Consider the following 7693-nt stretch of genomic DNA (forward strand, 5'->3'; position numbering starts at 1 on the left):
TGAGAGTCCCAGTTCCAAGCTTTCATCGGCAGTCAGGCGGGTGAGAAACACCCTTGGAAACACCCTTGGACAGCTGGCTCCTAACAGAAGGGCATTATCTCCTCTCTGGGCCAATGTTGCGTGCCACACACTGGGGCAGGAAGGCAGCTCCGGGGTTCTCCTGGGGGCCTAGTGTAGCTGCCAGGCCAGGGTGTCTGGTGCCCTCGGGGGAGCCAGGGCCTTCAGCCACCTCGGGGCCAGCAGCGAGTCGGTCACTGTTCAGCCACCCAAGCTGTTTAGCTGAGAGAGGAAGTGGGTCTGTGGGTGGCAGAGGGATCAGAGCCCGGCTGCCCCATGTGCGACTTCTCTGCTCAGGCCAGAGGACAGGGGAAAACTGACCAGGATTAGTACATCACCACCTTTACATGCCCCCGGAGCAGGGCAGCAGGGACACAAATACCCCCGCCCCCACAGCTGGAGATGGAGGAGGAGGGGGGCACTCATCAAGCTAAGGCACCAGGGATCACTAACAAACCTTCCCCTCCCCAGGGGCAGCCAAGCTGTTTACAAATCAATTTGGTGGCTGCTCTGTGGTTACTGGGATTACGTGGAGGTTCTGCTGCCCAGCAGCCGAGTGTGTTGGGGGAGGACTCTCTGTAGACTTGCCCCAACTACCAAGGCCCAGTGTGGCTAGCTAGGGATGGAGCTCGGCTCCCTGCAGCCGCTGGTCCCCTGAGTGTGGAGGGCTCTGGCCCTCAGCACTCGAGCCTCGCACCCAGAGCACCCCGAGGCCGTTGTCCCACACGGTTCTTTCTGCCCGAGCTGCTGACTGGAGCCTTTGCCCTTTCAGCAGGGCGGGGGTCGTCATAAATGAGCTTTTTCCATGGAAAAGGGCTGGTGTTGATCAAGTTTTCCCACCAGGCCCTTTCAGCCCCCACCAGACCATGTCGCTCCATCTCATTCCAAGGGGCTGGCAGCATTGGAGGGTTCAACCCCCCCAAAAGCTTTCAAAACTCCACGTTTGGGGCTTTCACCACCCTCTGTCTTCCCTCAGCCCTACTTAGCTGTGAGGCCAGCGGAGCAAATGGGGGTTAGGATACATGTGCATGGGGGGGGGGGTCCCCTGGCTCTCACCCCTTTGCTCTCCTCTGCGACTCTGAACAACGTCCTCCCCTTTGAAAAGCTGGACCAGAGGAGCTACTCTGGGGGCCTGTTACCAACCCAGGCCAGCGCAAACCAGGGCACAGGAAGGATCTAGGGACCAAATCTGGCTCCCACAACACCCCTCCCCTGGGCTGCAGTGGGAGCTTGGGAGACACCCTCCTTGCCCCCAGCCCCATAGCCTCTTAAAGGCTGTAATGATGGGTCACGGGCTGGCCTGTGGGGCTGTCCCCTCCTCGCCCCAGGGAGCGCACGACTCACAGCAGCAGGGTTCACGTCAGGGCTGCCGAAGCCGCAATAGGAACCAGAACCCACTTACTGCCGGCTTTGCCTGGCTCCTGCCCGGTGCGCCAGGAGTAGAACTTCCCCCAGGATCCCCCGCACGAGGCGATGACGGTCCGAATGAATTTCCTGCTGCACAGCTTCACCAGGGAGACGTGCTGCACCTCGGCACCCTCGCGGCATGCCATCGCCAGGACGAGCAGGGCCAGGCAGTGCCTGGTTTCCCGGATGGTGTGGGGGGGTCAGACAAACTGCCCAGGGGACGAAGCACAGATCTTGGGGGGTGAGTGAGTGAGTGAGTTTACCAGAGAGCCAGCTGGGGGGACGCGTTTGTTCTTCCCACCCCCAGGGTGCTGCGTTCTCCCCACCCTCCTGATGGACTCCTTGCCGGCTGCACGCCACTATCTTATACCCGCCGCTCTCTCCCCCCACGTCCCTGAGCCCCCCCAAAGGCTCAGAGAGAGACGGCCTTGGCCATGGCTCGAGCACGCTGCCATCTCTCAAGGCAGCCAAGCAGAGGTCCTGGGCTCAGACGGGGCAACGGGACCAAGGCCAGGTGCACTTTGCTGCCTGCTCCCAAGTCCCTTGGAGTCCAGGGAAAGCTTTGGAAAGGTCCTTTGAGCCGGTGAAACATTCCTTCCATCATCCACAGCTTCCCTCTCCCCTCTGGCCTGTTTGAGGCTATGGCCGGTTTTCAGGAGGCCGAATGGACAGAGACTGAAGCTGCTGCTCAGTCACGCCAGAGGGGATTTTCCTTCCTTCACGTGCCACTCCATGTGCCTGAGAACGGGGTGCATTGGGGGGTGGGGGGCAGAATATCGCACCAGGGATGAGCTAGCTCTAGCACTGGGGTGGCCAAACGCGGCGCCGTGGGGCTGTTCAGCGTTTTGGTTGCGGCCCAGCCTAGATTCATCGCCTCCAAGGCCAGGAGGAATTACTGTGCTCCTTGAGGCTGACCTGGGTCGCACGGTCCAGGGGGCTGCCCCCAAATCATTCCTCGAGCCAATTGGGTAGAAAACAGCTGGGCTTGAGTTTAAAATAGCCAGCAATGGAGAATCCACCGCCCTCCCCCCTCGCTCTTGGCTTAGAAATTGCAGAGGTTTTTTTCTGACTTGCAGGGATTTCCACACACACACAAATGAGCAGAAATCCAGTGATGACATATCACATCTTCACCACCCTCCAAGATTTCAAAGCACTGCAGGGACTATTGAGAGAGAGAGAGAGTGTGTGAGTGTGTGACCCCTCCCGCAGGCAGGCAATCTGAGGCAGAGAGGTGAAATCTGAGGCTGGGTGAAAGACAGAAATGGAACCCAGGACTCCTGATCCTCTAACCAGCAAGCACCTCTGCCGACACACGGGATTCCAGGACAGGCTGTTTCCTCCGAGCAGGGCCAGGATTTAGTGCCCTGGCCTTGTGTGTCATGCTGTGTCCTTTCCCTGGGCTGCAGTGCTTGTTCTGTACTCCGCGAGCTGGCACTGGAAGGACCTGCCCCGCGATGGACTCCAGCGGCCCGGGGTGGGTCCCTGCTGCCAGAATGCAGTTTGGGATCGTCCCATCCAGCTCCCCAGGGCAGGCTCAGACGGCCAAGCTGCTGCTTTACCTTAGGGATGAAGCAGGCGCCTTGGGTGACCCTGAACGGCCTCCCGCTGGCCAGGGGAAGCTGCAGGGCCAGCAGGCTGATAGCTAATGGCTGCTTGACAGCACCCCGGGAGCAGGAGTGAAGCCAGCAGAAACACTGCAGCCCTGCAGCCAGACCTTCCCATCCTTCTCCTCAGCACCTGCTCCCAAGGCTGCAGCAGCCTCTGGGGGTGCTGCCCACCGTCCCCTGGCTGCCAGACTCTGCCCCTCTCTGGATGGGTAAATGCCCCAGCCCCCGCATGGTTGTTCTTTTGGCTTCGCTCCGCACATTGTCTTCCAGGCAATTACCAGTTAGGAGCCAGGGAAGCTGTGAAGGCATGTGGGGCAAAACCCACCATTCCCTTGGCTCCGAGACCCAGGAAAACTCTCCCCATCCTGGCAGAGTTGGCAAGCTCTGACTGAGCGGAGAGCTGCCTCTGGGGCAGGATCAGGCTCCCAGAGGTGCTGTCCAGAAAGTCCCTGCCTCACAGAGCTCATAACCTACTAGGCAAAGGGCAGGAGGGGAAACTGAGGCACCAAGGGATGTGACTGGCCTAACTACCCAAGAGAGCAGTGGCAGAGCTGGGCCTGAAACCCAGTGTGATGGAGTAGGGGCTGTCTGCATGGGGGATGGGAGAGCCGGGGATGTCTTTAGGTGAGGGACAGGATCTTTAACCTTAACCTGTAACCTGAGCCAGGTAGGAGGGAGGGGGTTAGCACCTGGGCCTGGGAAGCTGGACAAAGGAATCGGCCGGCTGGAGGAGGGGCAGTTCAGTTTCGGTTTTGGGCTGGATAAGGGGAATTCAGGGAATCCTATGCTGGACGCAGGCACCCTGAAACTCCAGAAGGACTCGATTGAGGGGTCCTGACTGTGCCTGCAAGCTCTGCTGTAACCTGCATTCCTGTTGTCCAATAAACCTTCTGTTTTACTGGTTGGCTGAGAGTCACTGTGGGTCCCAGGAAGAGGGGTGCAGGGCCGGACCCCCCACACACTCCGTGACACCCAGATCGCCAGAGACCCAGCTCAGCCCACTAGCCCACATCCCAGCTCAACAATCACCATGTACTTTCCTAAGTCACTGTCCCCATCGGCTTGATGAAGAAATCGAGGCACTGGGCTTTGTGCCCAAGGTACCACTGAGTCAGGGGCAGAGGCAGGAAGAGAACCCAGGCATCCTAGCGGCCAACCCAGCACTTCAACAAGTGGCTCACAGCTGCATCCTACTGTCACACAAGCCAGTTCGCCTGAGCAGCCTCCCCCCTCTGAGCGTCACAGACCTTGGCTGGCTGACTACACCCACAGCCAGCAGATTTGTCATTCCTTTGTGTAGTCACTTGCCATAATCATAACTCTTATTGCTGCTCTACCAGGGATGGGATTTATGAGCCAAGCCTTAATGCACACAAGTGTTTTCACGAGCACACTGTCACGGAGTCACCGGGCGATGCTCTGGAACTGCTCCCCACCAAGCCAGTCAGGACTTTGGGGAGCCTCCTCTCCCTTGGAGCAGACTTGTTCAGGGCAAGCAGCTCACACGGCTTCACCTGCTGGGTCTCTTCTTGGAGCATTCAGCATCCTCTGCCCCTCCGTGCGCTTCCCACAGTGAGCCCGCCCCAGCGGGGTCCTGGGGAAGCCACAGGGTCCTGCACCCCCACTTTGCAGTCAGACGTGACTCTCAGCCAGCCAGTAACACAGAGGTTTATTCGATGACAGGAACAGGGTCTAAAACAGAGCTTGTAGGTACCACGAACCAGACCCCTCGGCTGGGTCCATTCTGGGGGGCAGTGAACCAGACCCTCACGTCTGCACTTCACTCCTCGTCCCCACCAGCTCCAGACTAACAACCCCCTCCAGCCCCTCCTCTCTGCTCAGCCCCTTTCCCGGGCCAGGAGGTTACCAGATCTCTTTGTCTCCAACACCTTCAGCTGGCACCTTTGCAGAGGAGGGGCCCAGGCCATCAGTTGCTAGGAGACAGAGTGCAAGACATTTAGGTGCACTGGCCCTTTGTTTTGCCAGATACTTAAGAACTGCCATGGGGACACTGAGGCACCAAGACCGTATTCAGAGAAAACATTAAGGACATTCCTAGTTCATCACACACACATGCCCGGCTTTGCCCAGCCAACCCAGGTCACTGCCCTGGGTGCAGAAAATCCAGTGCAAGCTGAACTGGTCTGGTGTGGGCTGGGCAGAGATGCCACCTGCAGTGTGACAGCGCTGTGCGAAGGGCGCCCGGTTTCCCAGCCGGCTCTGCTGAGGCCGGGGCGGATGACGGGAGGTTAGCGCCTGGGCCCGGGCCCAGCCATGGGGCTTCAGTGACAGGAAGAGCCAGTCACTTGACCAGCCCAACCAGTGACAGCGCCAATGTCGGCCGCCATCTTGCAGGCCAGCCTCCGCCCCAGGACGGGTGCAGCGCTGCCCCGGGCCCATTCAGCCCTGCGCAGCTGGGAGAGATGGACGATCCCATCCTCCCCCCTCGAGGTTGGCCCATTGCCATCTCAGGAACCATCCCTGGCCTGGGCTAGGCACAACTCTCAGCCCCCTGGCTGGGGAGCGTCTGGTGATCCAAATCTCTCTGTGTGCCTCTCGGGTGACGACAGGAGCCCCATGCAGGTTTCCCTACTCCTAGAGGCCAATCACCCAGTGCTTCCCCCCACACTTTAATTAAGCTGTGATGTAACCCCCTTCCCCACAGGCAGAACTGAATGCTCCACAAACTGTAACCTGGCCAGCCTCCACAGCCACAGCTCAGTCAGGGACCCAGACATCCTGATGAGGCTAAAATCCCTCCAGCTGATGGGCATAAGGGCCAGATTCTGAACTCAGAGCTGCACCAATTCACACTCGCCAAGGATCCGGCCCTAATTGCTGCCAGGTGGCCCGCAGGCATCCTGGTCATCCCTTCATTACCATTCTGTCAAGATCTTTTAGGTGGGGAATCATTAAATGGGCGAGAATCCCCTCCAGTGACAGTGTTGTGAACAGGGCGTGGGCGCCATGGCCTAGTGATCAGAGCAAGAGGGAAAGACCAGGAACAGATCCAAGCACCAGGCACGGCGGCAGGGCTGGGAACGCGGCAGGCACAGCAGCCAGGGCGGAGCTGTGGGCAGGCGAGTGCTGCCCCTAGGCATAGCAGCGGGTCTCACGAGGCATCCCAGAGGCGGGGGGCTGGCTGAACAGGCTAGTCAGCTGCCAGACCCAGGCCCTGATTCTTGATATACAGTGACAAGCATCACCGCCCGCCCCCCCCCGGCATGCACCCCACAATGAGAGTTGCCAACTTTCTATTTGCAGAAAACCCAACACCCTTGCCCCCGAAGACCCGGCACTTCAGCGATGGGTCCCAGGGCAGAAGGATCACCTGCCGTGGTCTTCAGGGCACTTCAGCAGCGGGTCCCAGAGCAAAAGGACCCCCCTACCTCTGAATTGCCACCAAAGACCTGGCACTGCAGCGGGGGGGTCCTTCTGCCCCAGGACTTGCTGCCAAAGTGCCACAGAAGATGCTCCGGGGACCCGGGGCAACTTGCCTCACTTGCCCCCCAGGTGGCCCTGCGCAGCACAGGCAGCTCCAGCCCAGGACACGGCCAATTGAAACAACTTTCTCCAACTGCTGGTGCGGAAATACCGATTGCCCAGCCACAACCCTGGCTGTGGCACCAGCGCGAGCTGACAGACTTGACCGCAGCAGGAGGGAGCCGGACGCCCATGACTAAATGCTTTGCTTACATGAGGCCACACAGCTACGCCTCAGAGCTAGGGGATGGGATGTTGGGATAGGCTAATTTTGGCAATTAATTAGTCTTTGACTATTAGCGGTAAATATGCCCAGTGGTTTGTGATGGGGTGTTAGAGGGGGTGGGATCTGAGTTACCACAGAGAATTCTTTCCTGGGTGCTGGCTGGTGAGTCTTGCCCACATGCTCAGGGTTTAGCTGATCGCCATATTTGAGGTGGGGAAGGAATTTTCCTCCAGGGCAGATTAGCAGAAGCCCTGGAGGTTTTTCACTGTCCTCTGCAAGCCTGGGGCACAGTTCACTCGCTGGAAGATTTTCTGCACCTTGAAGTCTTTAAACCATGATTTGAGGACTTCAATGGCTCAGACACAGGTTTGTTGTGGGAGTGGGTGGGTGAGATTCTGTGGCCTGCATTGTGCAGGAGGTCAGGCATAATGATCATAATGGTCCCTTCTGACCTTAAAGTCTATGATTCTGTGAAACCCCCGCCCCCACCCTCGTCAGGGAGGGTCAGGCCTTTGCACGCCCAGGTTTGTGAGCGGATGGCTTTGCCCCCCACGTCTGGGTTGCAGAGTCCTGAGCAATTCCACAAATGCCAGCTGGGGTGGGGTGGCAAGAACATTCCCCCCCAATCGGGGAGGGGAGATGAGCTCTTGCCAGAACATGTGCTGAAAATAGAACCAGATCTTCAGGTTCCTGCCACTTCTAGTTTTTGTTGGTTTGGGTTTTTTCGAACTGCAGGCTGGGGAGGGGATGGATGTGTTCTCTCAGCAGCAGATCTAACCTGCGCAGTTCCTGACTCCACCTCAGCACTGTGTGTGAAATTGAACGATTGATGTGGCAGGTTCAGGGTGGAGGGGGCGTGCATTTGAATGCAAGGTGGAGCTGGTTTGAAACATAAGACAAAGAGGCCAGG

The sequence above is a fragment of the Gopherus evgoodei genome, chromosome 22, assembly GCF_007399415.2.
Source record: "Gopherus evgoodei ecotype Sinaloan lineage chromosome 22, rGopEvg1_v1.p, whole genome shotgun sequence".
Lineage (NCBI taxonomy): Eukaryota > Metazoa > Chordata > Testudines > Testudinidae > Gopherus > Gopherus evgoodei.